Genomic DNA, 18,163 nt, shown 5'->3' on the forward strand with positions numbered 1-18,163 from the left:
GACAAGTGCCCTGGTCCCTGCCCCCACAGCCTTCTTGGTGAGGAAAGGGCAGAGCAATGAGGCAGAATCCTAGAGTTAAAGCTCGGTGAAAAATGGGGGTTGCAGAGGATAATAGGTGAGGGCGGAAACTTCAGGTGAGGGCCTGAGGCCCAGAGGCTGCAACTGTCCCCACCCCTCCTCCCTCCTCTCCCTCCCCTCCTTTCTCCCTCCCCTTCCTTTCTCCCTCCTCCCTCCTCTCCCCCACCCCTCCCCCCTCCCCTCCTCCCTCCTCCTCCCCTCCTTCCCCTTCCTCTTCTCCCCTCCCCTTCGGTCCCTGCAGACTCATTCAGCTCTCCTAGGACTCAGATCTGAGACAAATACAACTGTTTCTTGCTCTTGTCCTCATCTGCCCTCTGTCCATGTCCATCAGAGAATAACCTGTTTCGTGTGATGATGATGGCAGCTCATATTTATTGAAGACTTAATGAAATGGCTGGGGAACATGTGTACATTACATCTCAGATGTGCAGGAAAAAGTAAGTATCTGCTGTAATTGATAATTCACAATAAAAATGTCTCAGCTCGGTGCATAAAGGTACTTCGGTCTCTTCTCATGTGAGGCAGGAGCTCATAGTCCAGTGAAGTCAGGATTTGGGGTCCCTGTGCGGCATCTTCCTGGGCCCCTCCCCGCTGTGATCTGCTGGCTGGGGAAGCTCCAGTTTCCTCAAGGCCGCAGGATCCCTGCTGACGTCCAGGGACGTGCTCAGTGTTCCCTCTGCTCCTTGGGCCCCTGCGCTGAAATCCGTGGAAGGGGCCAGGTCTGATCTTATCCCCTGCGCACACCCTCTGGCTCTCCAGGGACACCCGCCTGCCCCTGGAGGCCCTGAGTGTCCAGCTGTTGCCTGGGTGCGAGGTCTCTGGGTGGGTGGGTCGGAGAGTAGCCTCCAGTCCTTGCTCACCTTCCCTGCAACTCTGAGCCCTGCCGAAGGTGGGGCTTCTCCAAAGGGCGGGCCGTTTCCCCACGTGTGTCCCTCCTCTGGGTTCTCCAAGTTGCTGGATCCTTTCTGATGGTGTCCCCACCCCACCCCAGGTGTGGAAGGGAGTGAAATCCTGGCCATTTACTGAAGATTTTCTGTTTCCCCTTCTGTGTAGAGAGAATAATGTGACCTTTTAGTGACTGTTCCCAGCTATTGACCTGTTTGTTTCGGGGTTTATAAGTCGTTTTGTTTTGGTTTTTTTTTTTTGGTCTTTTTGCCTTTTCTTGGGCCACTCTCCTTTGGCATATGGAGGTTCCCAGGCTAGGGGTCTAATCAGAACTGTAGCCACCGGCCTACACCAGAGCCACAGCAACACAGGATCCGAGCCGCATCTGCAACCTACACCACAGCTCACGGCAACGCCGGATCATTAACCCACTGAGCAAGGGCAGGGATCGAACCCGCAACCTCATGGTTCCTAGTCGGATTCGTTAACCACTGCGCCATGACGGGAACTCCTGTAAGTCGTCTTTGACCAGAGAAAATAATAAGGCTGTGGCTTAGTGCTGATATTAAAAGAGTGGAGGAGGAAGGGAAGGAAAAAAAAATTAAAACACTCAAGGCAAAAATATCACGGGAAATATTTTCAATAGTTTTCTGGTAAAATACTCTGATCAGGCATACGGTATTCCTGAATTTCAGTTACTCTGCAGGACTGCACAGTGGGGTATGTCCTGTTGTGTTCTCTTTGGTCACAGATGAAGCAGCTGAGGCTTAGGAAGCAAGCCATCCCAAGGTCTTAGAACTAGGTAGTGGCAGAGCCAAGTTCAGAAGCTAAAACTCTAGGTTCTCAACCCCATCCTATTCCTGAGGCTTTTGCTTCTCAGAAAGGAGCCTGGGGTCAAAGCTCTTTAGTGCTCAGTGGAATAAAATGTCACCCCTTGCATAACTTATATCGTCCCCAGAGAAAGGGGGTGGGCTTCAGGGGGACTCAACCCAGGGTCAAGGTCAGGGCAAACCCCTCAGGTCATAGGAAGTCTCATTGCATGTAAGCAAGGGCTGTTGGTGTTCAGATTCTGTCCCCTTCCCGCGCAGGTGAAACCTTTCATCCTTCTGTTCTCATGCAGTCCTGACCCCGTGGTGACATTCCCTACCTGTTGGGATGGCGGCGCTTGGCAAGAAGTGCACATGACAGCCTCCTCCCCCCTCGGCTTCCCTCGCTAAAGAGGCCTTTTTCCTCGCAGCTGCAGCTCCTTTGTGTGGAGCCTGGTACAGCCCTGACTCAGCCCTCAAGTCAGCCGAAGCCCTGCCCTTTCTTCTCTGCCAGGAGCTGTTTTCCAGCCCTGAAGGGCCACCGTGCAACATTTGAAAATTCAGCTCTGGCCTCCAGTTGCACTGGAGCTGAAGGCCAAGCCTGGCAACTGGGCATCGCCTAAAAATAGCCAGGGGAAAGAGCCTTTTGCTTTATAGATTTAGCTTTCATTACATAATCAGTTCCTGGTGTTATAACATTAACTTTTAATAAAAGGAGGGGGGAAGAAATCCACCCACAGGCATACCACATACACATGGATTCGTCTCCCCAAAGCCCACGCCCGCGGCATTCGGAGATTGGAGGGTCAGGAAGGGAAGGGAGTGGGCTCAGCGAGACATAATTAAGATAACCCGAAATGGTAGGAGCCAAGCCCCTGCATAGGCTCCGTTTCAGGCTTACTGCTTTTCTAAATTGCTTCCTCCAGGAAGCCCCCCCGGTGTCCTCCTGGTCCACAACCAGGCTATACCAGATGCTTCTCTCCATTCGTGTGCGTTCCACTCTGAGTCATGCCCATCTGTCGATGTTCCTGCCTCTCCCACTAGGTCATCATCTCTAGGTGCTCAGGAACATCTTACTCATCTCCTACCTCCAGTGCCCAGTGTACCCAAGCAAGTCGATAAATGGTGGTTGAGATGGTCCTTAAGATACCAGGTTCAGGGGCTGAGTCAGTTCCTGAGCATGACGTGCCCTGATCTTAGCGCACCTCCGCGTGCCTGATGCCCAGGGAGGCCTACCAGGCTGAAATGTCGGAGTCTGGAGCAGAGGAAGGTTTATTTCAGGGCCACACAAGGAGACGGCTGGCTCGTGCCCCCCCAAATAGCCTGAACTCCCTGAACCAAAATCGCAAAGCATGTTTAAAGACAAGGTGAGGGTGGGGCGTGGTTGATGGTTGCAAACGTCTTGGTGCAGAAATCCTTTGTTCTTATATCCTTGTCCACAGAGGGCAGGTCATGATGGTGTGTAAACTTCCCACAGGACTCCTTAGACTTCGGAGAGGAGCTAAAGCAGAGGATGTGGGGGAAGGGTCTGTCCCAGGAAGGCCCCGTAGGGTCCTGCTCGGTCATGCTGAGGCTCAGACAGATTTCTAAAGTCTACAGGACAGAAAGCAACATGAAACCATGAAGCGTCACCTGTCTGATATGAGTGTGCTGGTTTTTTAGGTGTGGATTGCATGTGCAGGACAAAGAGGGGGAAGATTTGGCCCCTCTCACCCAGGGCCAGGAGGTCATGAGCATGAACTTGAAGAACATGATGAGGGGGCCCAGTTAGCGCCTTACGACTGTGTGAGCGCCAAGCCTAGTGCTGTCTTCCTCAGGCTGCAGGAGGGCAGGGGCTGTGTCTTTTTCATACCAGAATCCAAAGTTCTTGGTGCAGGAATCCTTTGTTTTGCGTCTGTCCCAGTAGGTCTGGTTACCATGTTTCTATAAACCTCCAGAGAGACTGTTATTTTCTGTTCTGCAACTCTTAATCTCTGTATGAATGAGAAGGTGTTATAAGGGTCAGAATCGAGAATGAGCTGTCATGTATGTTTCAGGCTCTAGGCAACATTCTTTTACAAGGTGCAGAGCCGGCATGATAGAGCACAAGGGTTAGTGCTAAAGGAGTAGATCGAGTATGGAGTCAGGCTTGGTCTCCTGTTACAAGAGCAGATGCCCAGTAAACATTGATGGGATGGATGGGTGGATGGATGGATGACACACAGAGGAAGAGACTCTTGCTGTCAGGTGAAGTTCATCAGGGGAGGCTTCAGGGAGATGAGCCTTTGCGTCTAGTTATGAAAGGAGGAGAACCCCTCTCTGCATGGGTTGGCAGAGAGGGCTTTGTGGGTGGGTGAAGTGGGGCAGGCCATCGGTCATTAGTGCCGCTGTTGGTTTGGATACTTCTAACCAGATGCTGCCTCAGCATGGCCAGCTCTTGGGGGAGAGGAAGACTTGGGGGGCTGTGGGAAGTCATGTAAAGACACACGCCTGGAGAGAGGGTTTTTCCCCTTTTTATTCTGCTTCTTTCCTCCAGCACTTAGAACTGAACACATTGCTAAGATTCTTTGAGTCCCTAGGGCAGGGAAGGGGTGGGGGCTGTGGAGGGGCAGGTCTAACAAATGAGTCTGGACAGAGGCATGTGGAGTATGGCCCAGAGAGATAGGGAGTGGGGAGAGGGAAGTGGATCAGGAGCTTGGAGAGGAGGGAGTTCTATTTTGGGTGACTTTGCATCCCAGCCTCTCTCCAGGCCAGATCTGCAGCAGCCCCCGCCCCCTGCACATGATTCACTTGTCCCTTCTGTGCCCTGGCTTTTGCTCTGTTTCTGGCTCCCCTCCTGCATCCTTTAAGACTTGGCTCTTGTTCTCCTTGGTGTTCTGCCTCTTGGTGTTCCTGCCTGCATCCCAAACCTCCCCGTCTTTTCAAAGAAGCCATCTCTGAATAACAACCACCTCTACAAATAATGCTAATATATTATTATATTAATAATGTAGACGATGTTACGAATCAGCATCTCCAATTGCTCTCCATGCCTGCTCCATACCCTGCACCACGCTAAGTGCTTTGTGTGACCTGGTTCCACTCTCCAGAAGCACATGAGGTCGTTATTCCTGTGATCGGTCTTTGATGAAGAAACCAAGCCTCAGAGAGATTGGTCACGTCCACCCAAGATTTGGAGAAAGCTGATTCATTCCCAGCCATTACTCATCCTTAGGATTCTGTTTACTAACTCTGGCCTGAGGGCAAGATGCTCAATGTCCCCAGACCTCCTTTCCCCGGTTGTGAAATAAGAGCCCCCCCATTCCTTAGAGAGGAGTGTCCGGAGTTCCTGTCGTGGCACAGCGGAAATGAGTCTGACTAGGAACCATGAGGTTGTGGGTTTGATCCCTGGCCTCACTCAGTGGGTTAAAGATCCAGTGTTGCCGTGAGCTGTGGTGTAGGTTGCAGATACAGCTCGGATCCTGCCTTGCTGTGGCTCTGGTGCAGGCCAGCGGCTACAGCTCCGATTAGACCCCTAGCCTGGGAACCTCCATATGCCATGGGTGCGGCCTTAAAAAGCCAAAAAAAAAAAGAGGAGCTTCCCTAGCTCCTTGTTTCCAGGAGAGGGTCTCCCAAGAGTGATTACGCAATGCTGATGGCCTCTTTGCATCACTTGGGGAAATTTTACACACTATCAGCGCCTGGTTCCCTCCCTAAATCAGGTCAGTATCTCGGGGTGGGATCAGGGCATAAGTAGCTCTAACGTACACGAGGGTGGAGGACCTTGGCCTCTCCCTCCCCATCACTTCCCCAAGGGAAGAGGCGAGGCATCTCTAAGCAATGACTCTGGGAGGTGATGAGCTGGGCCTGCCTGCACTCTCTCCCTCCCTCCCCTGGGTTCCACCTACCACCTGCAGGTCAGCTCTGGGCGGTGAGGTCAGGACTCTGCTCCTATGGAAGGTCCACAGTCACCTTCTTATGCCATTGACTGGACATGTCAGCTGACCTCATTCATGGGTGAAATATTGGGAAACCTATTTGGCCAGAGATATACTCCCACAGCGTTATCAGCAGTGTAGCTGATGCTGGACCTCCCTCTGTTTGCTTCATGTATCTATTTCTTAACTGGCCCTGAACTTGAGCTAGAAGAGGAGAAGCCCGGCACCATACACTGGACAGTGGTGAGGCGGAATTTAGCAAGTTGGCATAAACAAGCCAGCTAGTTAGTTAATGGTCCTAAAGGTTTGTTGCAACTGAATCAAAACCCAGCCCCCTCTGCTCAGGGTGGTGGGGGACGACTCAGCAGACTGACTCCCCAGCCTCAAACCTCCACTGCCAGTTGACTCCTTAGTTCCCACTTCACTCAGGTCAGTAAATGTCAAGGTCTGGGTAGGGATCCACAAAGGATCTCTCTATAGTGGAGAGAAGAGCAACTTACTTAGAATCGGCTGCACTTTTTTTTTTTGTTTTAAAAAACAAGTTCACGGGTGACACTGATGCTGCTGGTCTAGGAACGTATTTTGCAATGAGTGAAAACAAAAGGCAGGTGAGCACTGGCTTGAGGGACTGCAGCCGGGTGGGGTGGGGGTAGTTGGCCGACAGGAGAGGCATCTCTTGTCCCAAATGGAGTCTGGCATTTGGCGAGCTTGGCTGCAAATTAGAATCACCTGGAGAGAGCCCTGTAGTGTGAACATCTGACCCCATTTCCATAGGACTGAGAGGTTCCCTGGGATGTGGGACTTTAAGTATTAACACTGGGATACCTGTAGGTAAAGCAGGATGACCTGCTCACCCCAGTGGCTCCCTGCCATACACCCAGGGGTTCCACTTCTACTGGTTCTGGTTGGGATCCAGGTACAGACATTTTTCAAAATGCCCCCATTATTCCACTGTGCAGCCAGGGATGAAAACTTGAGAGATTTGATCACAAAATTGTGAAAAGAGGTTGGTACAATGATATAGAAGAGAAAGAAGAGTTCCTGTTGTGGCACAGCAGAAACAAATCCGACCAGGAACCGTGAGGTTGTGGGTTTGATACCTGGCCTTGCCCACTGGGTTAAGGATCCAATGTTGCCACGAGCTGTGGTGTAGTTCGCAAAAGTGGCTCAGATCTGGCATGGCTGTGGTGTAGGCTGGCGGCTGTAGCTCTGATTTGACCCCTAGCCTGGGAATTTCTATATGCTGCGGGTGCAGCCCTAAAAAGAAAAAAGAACAATAATAATAATTAAAAATTTTTTAAATGGTGGAGAAAGAGAAGGGAAGGGAATGGAGAGTGACTGAAACCATCTACATCCCCTTCCCTTGGGGGAATGTGTTAAAAATGCAGATTCCTGGGTCCTTACCTGAGATCTGAGGACTCAGAAGCTCCAAGAGCAGGGCATTGGGGTCTGCATCGGTGAGAAGCCCCTTAGGAGGCACTGTCCTTGGAGATCTTCTGCCGAAAGTGGGGAAACCAAGAGCTAAATTGAGGGAGGAGAGCTGAGGACCCAGGCTGTGTTCCAGGTGGGTGGCTTGTTGATAGCTTTTGGCCTGAGGCCAAGAGGAGCAGAGAGCTCGGTGCAGGCAGAGTCCAGCAGGAGAGGGTCGGCCCCAGCCTGATCAGCCAAACCGGTAAGGAAGGAGGGTGCCTTGAAGAAATGGTTCTGGGCCGAGAGCGTGCCAGCTCACTGAATGAGCCTGAGGGGCGGTCAGTGCTGCAGGACCCATGGCCCCCATCCCCCACTCTGTGAGCACACCGCCCCGCCCTGTGTGTCTGAGTGCAGCCTGAGCATCCACACGGAGGAGCAAAGGGCCCAAACGGGATGCATTCTCAGTGCAGTCAACTGTGCTTGGAGACTGATGGGGTAATTTATAACACAAAGGAGGGAACAGTGGGGAGTTCCTATCGTGGCTCAGTGGTTAACAGACCCAGCGTCCATGAGGACACGGGTTTGATTCCTGGCTTTGCTCAGTGGATTAAGGATCCGGTGTTGCCATGAGCTGTGGTGTAGGTCATAGATGCAGCTCGGGTCCCACATTGCAGTGGCTGTGGCATAGGCCAGCAGTTGCAGCTCCAGTTTGACTCCTAGTCTGGGACCCTCCATATGCTGTGGGTACGGCCCTAAAAAGACAAAAAAAAAAAAAAAAAAAAGGGCCTGTGCCTGCGTGTGCATGCTAGTATGTGTGTACGTACATGCATATGTACGTACATGGGCTTGGGACTGTAGGACAACCTGTCAAAACCTGCCTCTCATCCCAGCTCGGTCAGTTACATGCTTGTGACCTTGCGCAGGGCACCTGACCTCTCCGTTTCCTCGTCTGTACACTCAGGGTGCTAATACCCACCTCTCAGGGTTTGATGAGGATTAAATGAGAGAGTGCATGTGAATGTCTGGCCTGTAGCGGTTCTTGAGACAGGGGAAGAGTTAACAATGGTTCTGTGGTTTGAACCTCAGGACTGTGGCATTATTCACAGAGAAAAGCCGGGGTGGTCCGAAGCGGGGAGGAGACGAAGGCGGTTTGAGAGGAAGTTGGTGGGCACCGTGCCAGCGCCTCTGAAGGGAAATGTGGGCAGTTGGAAATAAGGAGCCAGAGACCGAGGCACAGAGGGCTGGGGAGTGACCACTGCTGAATTCCTCTGAAATCAGTGTGGATGGAAGGGTCATTGGGAGGGAGAGAGGGTCTGGGAGGAAGACAGAGACCCGGGCTGTGAACCTCGGCAAAGCCCCAGCGCATCTGCCGTAGGCCTGGCTCTGTGCTGGGCACGGGGTTCCTGAGAGACTGTGCCACCCTGTCCCTGACCTCAAGGAGGTCACCGCCCAGTGAGAGTGACAGTAATTCCGGAAAGTGGCTCTGTCTGCCAGCTGATGGAAGGAACACAGGATGTTAAGGAGGGTTGGAAGGAGCAGGTGTGCCAGGTGAGTGGCCAGGGCCGTGGGGAGGGCCGCAGAGGGGGTGCGCCAGGCGAGGCCAACCAGCTGGTTGAAATCACAGAGGCCAGAGAGCCTGGAGTGTGGGGACAGGCAGGTGGGATTTCACATTGTCTTGAAACACCAGGACGACGACGAGGGAACTGGGCGCTGGGCCTCGGGGGGTTGGGGACAGGATGGAAGGAGGTGACGCTGATGTGCAGAAGTGCGGTTTCCAGGGGAGGTGGGGCCTGAGGAGGGAGGTGGGAAGAAGATGGGGCCCCCTGCTGGGTAAATAAAGCCTTCTACCTACTTGCTCTGGGTGGAGAGAATCAAGGCACAGCTTGCAGGGATGTCCGGTTCAAAGAGAGGTGATCTAGGCATGGGGGAGGCCAGGCAGAGAGACTGCTCCCTGGGCAAGGGGGGCTGCGGAGGGGATGGTCTAAGTTCCAGTAGGAAACCCCGGCTCCTGTAGCCTGAAGGCCTGCAGCCAAAGTCTCATTTCCCTTGGACGAACCATCCCATTCCTGGAAGCACAGAGAGGAAAAATACCTCTTGGGCTTTTTCCGCATGAGATGCCCTTTGTTTGCTGGGAGGGAGCAGAGAGGTGGAACCAAACAGAAATGAAAACATCCAGTGTTTTGTCTGGGAATGCCAAGATCTCACTGAGTCATGCCGGTTTTCAAAGGTGCGCGCCTTTGCCTCTGGTGCAGTGCACTTGAGACGCCTCTTGACGGTGTCTGGCCAAGGTCTGGATGCCTTTGACCTCCCGTGGGCTCTGAGAAGAAAAGAGGTTGAAGGGCCTGAGTTCACTGGGTCTGCTGTGCAGATTTCTTTCGGGGGGGAGGGTTACTGCCTTTCTCCTCTTTCTCTCCCCTCCCACCCCCTTGCCATCAGGTGACTGTCATTCAGGAAGAGGACCTGCTGTACACATGGCATTGGGTCATGTTCTTGGGGGGTTCAGAGCTTAGATGAGGGGAGATATCTTATATTGGTATAAAATATCCACTAATAGAAGACATCAAATATGAAGTGCCACAAAGTGGTACATGATGAAGGGTCCCATTAACAGAGTAGACAGCAAGGGCTATGGGTTTATTGGGGAGAATTCAGGTAGACGAGTGTGGTTAGGAAAGCTGCCTGAGGAGGTGGGGTCTGCAGAGGGGATGGAGAGAAGGAGGAAGCAGGGGTGGCCATGAGGATGGGGTCGGGGAGAATATTGTGAACCCACACGTAGAACAAGGAGAACCATTTTTTTGGTGGCTCCAGCGGCATGCGGAAGTCCTGGGCCAGGGATCAAACCCGCACTGCAGCAGTGACAGCTGTGGGATCCTTAACCTGCTGAGGGAACTTCATAGAACTTTTTTTTTTAAATCTCTATGTCAAAGCTAATGTATTCTGTTGCTTTTAATGCCGAAGGACACACACTCTGTGTGTGTGAGTACTGGAAAGTCATCACTTTGCTGATAGGTCTTCGAAGTGATAAGGTCAAGAATTCAGGAAATACTGCAGTGTAGTTAATCCATCTGCTCTCAGCAAGTTCCTGCTGTGGGTGTGGAAAGAGCCCCGTGGCGGGGAGTCGGAGATAAAGCGGAAGTGTCCAGTGCCCTCTAGGAATTTTAATCCCTTGAGCAATGGTGCGTTCGGGGAGGAGTGACCAGGGAGCGGGCGACGGAGCGTGAGGTGGGACGAGGAGGAAAGATCAGGGCGGGGAGCAGCCCAGCAGTTACGGAGTTGCCCATCAAGGCCGTTCGGGCAGGAAGCCACCCCAGATTAAAGTAACTTGTCCCTGTTCCGTCCTGACCATTCAGGGACTGCGGGTACCATTTTTGGAAACACACAGGGCGTGGCTGGCTGGGCTGCTCTTCCTGGGAGAGGCTGCCCGTGCTGGCTGCCTGGAAGATGGGCAGGACCAGCTGCATGGTTTGCGGCGCCCAGTGCAAAATGGACACGCAAGGCCCCTTGTTCACAAGGTATTAAAGATTTCAAGACGGTGACAGCAGAGCCTTGAACCCAGCCGGGGGGCCCTTCTGAGGGTGCCCACTCGCACACCCAAGAGGCTGGCCCAGAAGATGGGATGGCCTGGACCTTTCGTGACTCAGTGTGTGCGGTAAGATGATGGGGCCGGTTGCTGGCTGCGGCTGGGGGACAGGGCCTCTCTGCACTCAAGTGCTGAGTTCTTCCCTGAGAGATGCGATGGGGCAGGGATGGGGCACACAGGAAGCTGTTGGGGATGGGGGGGACACTGTTTACCCTGTGCGGTGGGAAGGCGCTGCTGAGTCTTGGAATCAACTAGACTGAGGTTCACATGTTTTATGAACTCTGCTCACTCAGGCGAGCAGCTTACCTTCACTAGGCTTTAATTTCCCTGTATGTGACCGTGTGTCACTGTCGTCTTTGCAGGAGGTCGGGATGATGACGTGAAATAGTAGATGTGAACGTTTGAGCCCAGCCTCGCTCTTAGTAAATGTTAGCATCCTTCTCTTGAAAAATGTGCTGAATATCTAGCTTGTAAAATGCGGAGCTTGGAATAGTTTGGGGATACATTTTTATCAGCAGTTTGTGTTTTTTTCCCATCCCTTTGTTATTGGGGACGTGGCTAAAATAGAACGCCAAAATTTCAAAGAGCAGAGGCAGAAGGGGTGTACCCTCCATTATAACATACACCAAGGGAGTTGCACACACACACACAGAGAGGAACACACGCAACCACACGTGCATGTTTACACACATGCTCCAGAACGGAATCAAAACCGTGTTGGAATGAGACGGTGCATTACAGCAAAGGGCCCTGGTTTGGGTGTCATCTCCTGGTTTTGAACCTGCATCCTTATCAGTTAAAAATACTGCCTTTCCTGGGTTGTCTTGAGATTAAATGAAATGATGAATGGGAACAACCAATCTCTGGTCCACGGCAGGTACCAGCATCTTTTGGTGGGTCTCTGCTCCCAGCCTCCCATGGGAAAGGGAAGACAAGATGTTGCCTGCCTGCAGTCACATCTCCTGAACATTATGCTTGGGCAGCTCCTTATACACTGAGCAGCTCGGGCTGATTTTCAATGGGTCTGGGGGCTGATGATCAGTGATACTACTCTTTCCTCTGCCCGTATACTTCCAGGGGGGCGTCTGGGTCTTCTCTGTGCAGAGACTTGGTAAGTTAGAATCTTGTGTATTTGTTTCCTGGGGATGAACACACGTATTCACACACCATACATACATGCACCAGCTGCACACCTGTCCCACACCACGTACACACAGAAACACACACTCTGCACACATCACTCTATCAACATGTGCTTACACACCACGCCCCCCTCCCCCCCAGCCCTGCACCATAGCGTCAAACTCTCTCATACGCCAGCAAGTGTCCATGTCTTCCCTCCCTTCCTGCTTTGGTCCTTTTTGAGCATCTCCTATTCTTCCTTGTCCAGTGTGCAAGGGTTGGGGGTCCCCCCACCCCAAACTCACATCCCTCTTGGTGTCTTGTCCTGAAAACTCCATGTCATGGCCACCGTTCTCAGTCTGCTTTGCCACCGTGTCTACCTCTAACAAATTTCAGGACTGTAACTGAGGATGCGGGGGGCCCAGTTTTTACCCACCCAGCAGCTCAGGGCTGTTGCCATTTTAGCTCTGCCCCCAGAGACATCCAGGTGCCACCAGGTTGGTTCTTTCCTCAGCGCCTGGAGGCCTCTCGCTTTCTCTCCTGCTTCCAGGGGCCAGGGAAGGGAAGGGAACGCGGGCTGACGGCTTGTGATGTGCCCAGTGCTGCGATCTGTGCTCTTTGTTTGCTGCTCAAGTAGCTCTGGGGGGTGAGCTTTGTGGTCCGTGTGCCCACAGGGAAAGGAGGCTCACAGGCTCTAAATAACAGTCACAGGCTTAATGTGAAAGCGTAAGCTCTTTACGGTAAACTGCCCGTCTCCTGGAAGACCAGACCAGATCAGCAGAGACTTGGGCCTGGAGGGAGTTCCTGATTGCCCGTCCCCCAGTCCCTGAGTTCGGAGGTCTTTCTTAGAACCTATAGAGTAGCTGATGATATTAGCAATCTTCCAGAGGGTTGCCAGTTGCAGTGGCCAGAGCCCTTCGTGGTTGGATATTGTGAGGCTATGAATAGACCCATTTTGTTTTGTTTCTTTTATAGGGCCACACCCTCGTCATATAGAAGTTCCCAGGCTAGGGGCCACAGCCACAGCAATGCCAGATCCAAGCCGAGTCTGTGACCTATACCATAGCTCAGGGCAACGCCAAATCCTTGACCCACTGAGTGAGGCCAAGGATTGCACTGGCATCCTCATGGATACCAGTCAGGTTCTTAAGCCCCCTGAGCCACAGCAGGAACTCCTATTTTGTTTAAGAACTTTATTGAGGTGTCATTGGCATACTATAAGCTTTACATAATTAAAGTACATAATTTGATACATTTTAGTATAGGCATATACCTTTGAATCCATCACCACCAAGATCATGCTTGCCCATCATCCCCCAAAATTCCTTTGTGCCCTTGTATAATCCACCCGCCTCTGCCCACCTCTACCCCCTCCATAAGCAATCACTCCCACCCCCAGTTTCCAGCACTATAGGTTAGTTTGCATTTTCTCAAATTTTAGGCAAGTGAAATTATGCATTATGCACCCTTTTATCCTCGGCTTCCTTGTATCTAGCACAATTATTTTGAGCTCTGTCTATGTGTGGCGTATATCAATAGTTCACTCCTTTTCATTGCTGAGTAGTATTCTCTTCCATGGGGACACTGTACAGTTTGTTTACACAGCGTTGCTTCCAGTTTACGGCTATCACAAATCTGCTCTGAACATTCAGGAATAAGACCTTGTGTGGGCAGATGCTGTCTTTGTTTGGGGTAAATACCCAGGAGTGGAATGATGGGATCATAGGGAGCTCTAAGTTTAACTTTTTAAGAAACAGCCCACCTGGTTTCCCTGGTGGCTGAGCCATTTTGCACTCTCGCCAGCGGTGCAGGAGCGTTCCGGTTCTGCCATGTCCTCATTGGCACGTAGGGGGTACGTCTGATTTCTGCACTTGGTTGGTGTGGGGTTTGTGGCCCCCCCAAGTGGCCAGACCTAGAAATTGGAGCAGGTGGCCTGGGCACGCTGAGGGACGCTGAACCTAGGAACGCAGCATCAGGTGCCCCTAGAATCGTTACCCGAAGGGCTGTCTGCAGAATGGTGGAGGGGGGAGAGGGGAACACGAGAGGTTAGCACTGGTCTCTGCCTGAGATTCTGTGGGGCCAGAGCAGGTGTGGAGCTTGGTGTTTGAAACACATGCACTCGAGGCATTTGGGGACCATGGTGGCAAGAAGCGTTAACAGGACAGCCTATTCCAGAGGGAAGAAAAGGAACAAGGGAAGGGGTTCCTCGCTTGGCAGACTCTCGCTCCCTGCAGGCAGGAGCTGCGTCTGTGTAGTTTGCCCCTCGAGCCCGCCAGGCATAGACAGTGCGCTGGAAACAGGGGAGGTGGAAGGAATGAACAATTGAATGGAGGATTGAAGGATGAACAAATGGGAGCCCAGGGGATAGGATTCCATTCAACCAGCACCATTTAGCATCTCGTGTATTCTGTGGCACGGAGCCCAGTGTCCAGTGTGGAGGCAGCTCTGGAGAGCACAGGATTTGACCTCCTCATCTACAGACAAGGCTCAGAGCAATGAGGCCCTCTTGCCCGGTCTCGCCCAGGTAGCCTGCTGGACCAGAGTTGGGACTCAGCCTCGAGCCTCCGTGTTTTTAGCCTAGGGTTTATCTTCTTCTTTTAAAAATAACATTATTGTTTCTGATGAAAATAATACATGGTCATTGTTTGGAAAATTTGGAAAAATCCTGGAAAGGATAAGAAAAATAACCCTAAACTCTAGCAACCCAAAGATAATTACTTCAAGCTGTCATTCGTGTGTGTGTGTGTGTGAAGATATATTACTATGTCTATCTATTATCTATCTAATCAATCCTTATGATTTAATATCTTGGCTGTTTTCAGTCTGTTATAATATTAGTAAACCTTGGATGGGTATCCGGCTCTAAATCTTTGATAGCATCTCTGATTACATCCCAGCGCTCATTTCACTATATGATGCTCCCTTTAAACCCTTTGTATGCGCAGAGAACTCAGGGTAGAATGGGACCCGAACTGGGTAGTTCTGCAGACATCCCCGGATCCAAGTATCTGTACCTCATAGCCACACTGTATTATGTCTATTTGATGGGCCACTGCCCTTCCCACCAAGTTGAACTCTTGTTTACCATTGTATTTTTTCCAGCTCTTAGCAAGGTGCTTAGTTGCTCAACAAATATTTGTTAGAAGGAATGGACAGATGGATGGATGGATGGATGGAATTGTATGAACAAGAGTGAGGGGCAGGTGAGGGCTCACCCTGGGTCACTCTTTGCAAACACCTGTCTTATGGGAGTCAGCTCAGCTCCCCCTCCCCTAGCCCCTGCCCTCCAGAATGTACCTGCGGACCAGGGTTTATGTCCTGCCAGGCCCCAAGGTACACACAGGGCCTTTTCTGGTCTGGGTGCAGGATGCTCAGGGGGGCTTGCAAGACTTTGAGGAGGGCACAATGTCTGGGGAAGACTGGGCCCAGGGTCCAGAGTGGGGCAAAGGACCAGCGGGGGGGTCCCAGGCCAGGTTGCCATGGCAGGACCTCAAGGTCTGGCCTTCCTGAGGGACAGATGCCTTTGTCCGGGACCCCAGGAAGCCTGGTGAAGAGGGTGGTGCTTCTCCTAGCCCTGGACGGCTGGGGTAATGTGACTTCTCAGCTCTGGGGACCCTTGGGTGGGAGACTGGCAGGAGGAAGGGGGCGCTGTTTCCCCTGCAGCCCTGCTCCCATTAGTGTGGTCTGGGGGGCGGGGCAGGGGCGGGGCTGGCTTCCCGGAAGCAGAAGGGGGTGGGGCAACGGGTTGTCACAGGCAGGGTGGTTTCCCTTTGGCCTGGAGCCCCAAACCTCTGGCTCTATTGGGCGGCAGAGATTTGGGTGTTGAAATTCCTTCTTCTCCTTCACTTCACAGCTGTTGCCCAGAGAGCCCCACCCCGGCACCGCCTCCCACCCTCAGCCCAGGCCCCTGCTCTCTGCCCAGCCCGTGTCCTGTCAAGCTCCTGGTCCACTTACACGCGTGTGGGTGCGCACACCCCTCGTGACGTCCCTGTCCTCTGTCCCCTCCTCTTCTGGCAGCTCAGGTTCTCTTTAGCTCCTCCGCAGACAGAGCTGCTTCCGGTCTGTCTCTCTTGTCGCCCTGACACGGTGCTGCCATTCACCAAATCTTTACTATTAGCCAATCAACTGCTCAGCCAATGAACCAACCATCCTTTTTTTTTTTGGTCTTTTCTAGGGCCACACCCGGGGCATATGGAGGTTCCAGGGGTCTAATACGAGCTGTAGCTACAGACATACGCCATGACCACGGCAACGCCGTATCCTTAACCCACTGAGCGAGGCCAGGTATGGAACCGACAACCTCATGGTTCCCAGTCGGGTTTGTACCACTGCGCCCCGACGGGAACATGAACCACCCATCCTTAAGCTGCCATCTCCACCTCCTCCTTCTTCTCTCCCTCCCTCTCCTCGCCCCCCGCTTTTTCAAGGGCTGCCTTTATCTCGTCCCCATCTTGTTTCCCACAGCCCTCTGAGCCCTGCTTCCAGCCTAAAACCACTGCCCTTAGCCCCGCACTCACCTTGATGCCAGGTCTTCACTCTGGCACACCGCTGTCATGAGTAGGTTTCTTGGACCCTCTCTCTGGCACGGGTCAGCCTCTTTCCTCTGAGACCCAGCTTGGATGCCACGTCCTCTGGTGAACGTTCCAGGTCACCCCAGCTGGCCAGCAGCCGCTCCCTACTCTCTGCAGTCCCAGGGCCTGAGCTTCACCTCCCCCCCTTGCATTTGCTGGGTCAGACACTCGCCTCCCTAACAACACAGTCAACTCGATGATGAGAGGATTTTTTGCTTTTTTTTTTTTTTTTTTTTCCGCTGTGCCCATGGCATGCAAAAGTTCCCGGGCCAGGGATCAAACGCACACCACAGCAGTCGACAACACCAGATCCTTAACCCACTGAGCCACGAGGGAACTCTGAGGATAGGATTTAAAGTTTGGCTCATTTAAAACCACTTGGGGGATGAATGGAGGATAAATGAATGAGTGAATGAATAGCGAGCAAATGAATGCACACTTGATGGTGACTCTCGAGAGCTACTATCTGCTTGTTTTCTGTCCTCGTGAGACAAAGAAACCTATATTCTCTTTATCATTTCCCCAAATGAGAACACTGATGGGAAAATCCACAACTTCCACACTCGCCCCCAAGTCAGAGAAATGTCACTTGGGGGACTTTTTTCAGTTTCCATTTCCCAGCAAGACACCCCTTTCCCTTCTTCTCCCACCCACAGCCTGCACTGGGGGGACTCTGGGGCTGCAAGAGTTGACTTTTGCTTTCTTGCCTTTCCCAGAGCAGAGGGGGAAACCATCATTTAGGCAGCTGCTAAAAATAGCTCCCCTAGTCCTGGAAAGAGAGCTTGCTTATTTTCGAAAGTGCTCCCGCCCCCTCCCCAGCACTGCCTGCGGCTCTCGGGACACAAGTCAGATTGTTCTGAGTACCGTCCTGAGGCCCACAGGGAAGTCACGACTGGGCTGGCCACCACATGGCCATATGGGAGTTGGGCCCGAAGAGAGGTGGGGACATGGGGGGCTTCCTGCTCTCCGTTCTTTGTCCTAATCAGAGCCGGCTCTCACTCCCAGCAGCTTCCTAGCACCCAGCAGGAGCGCAATGGTAGGGGTGGGGTCTGGAGGCCCGATTGGAGTCAGGCTCACATCTTACATCTTTTTTTTTTTTTTTTTTCTTTTTCCTTTTTTGGCCGCCTCCCGGCATCTGGAGTTCCTGGGCCAGGGATCAGATCAGAGCTGCAGTTCTCGACCTACACTGCAGCTGTGGCAACACTGGATCCTTTAACCCACTGCGCCGGGCTGGGGATTGAACCTGAGTCCTGGTACTGCAGAGATGCTGAAGAGCCCCACTGCATCACAGCAGGAACTCTCACACTTTCCATCTTTCTGGGCGTCACATTTCCCTATCTGTAAAGGGGGTGAGCAGGGCAGTGAGTGTATTTACCCTGCAGGAGTGTGGTGGAAGTTTGAGATAAACTTTTGAACATGCTAGGTGCTCAAAAGACAACCACCATAACTTTATTATGATTAGAATCCCTGGCTTCAGAGCATGGTACTCCCGTTTCAGTATGTAAGACAGGGCGCGTGATGAACCAGCATGCTCTACTGAGTTGAACTGTAAGAACCTGATGACTTTGTAGATTAAAAAGAATTGAACAGCATCGGCTACAGATGATTCGACCTAATAACACAGCAATCCATCAACTTTCTATAAAGGGCCAGGTAGGAAATATTCTTGGCTTTGTGGCTCTAGGGTCCCTGTCACGTGAAGCAGCCATAGATGATGAATGGGTAGGTCTAGCTGTGCCTTAATCAGAGTGTATTTACAAACACAGGCTGCTGGCTGGATGTGACACCTGTGATATTTGCCAGCCCCTGTAATAA

General features: G+C 52.2%; 1 protein-coding gene and 1 long non-coding RNA gene across 2 annotated transcripts in view; one reads left to right on the forward strand and one right to left on the reverse strand.

The window, feature by feature from the left end:
* DAAM2 (dishevelled associated activator of morphogenesis 2) overlaps positions 1–18,163 on the forward strand; it is a 158,689-nt gene that overhangs the window by 80,936 nt on the left and 59,590 nt on the right.
* LOC110261517 lies at positions 434–2,815 on the reverse strand. Its single transcript, XR_002345703.1, has 2 exons — positions 2,111–2,815; positions 434–1,123 (listed from the first exon to the last, which is right to left on the reverse strand). It is a non-coding gene; the product is annotated as an uncharacterized LOC110261517 (long non-coding RNA).

Source organism: Sus scrofa, chromosome 7 (genome assembly GCF_000003025.6).
Source record: "Sus scrofa isolate TJ Tabasco breed Duroc chromosome 7, Sscrofa11.1, whole genome shotgun sequence".
Classification (NCBI taxonomy): Eukaryota; Metazoa; Chordata; class Mammalia; order Artiodactyla; family Suidae; genus Sus; species Sus scrofa.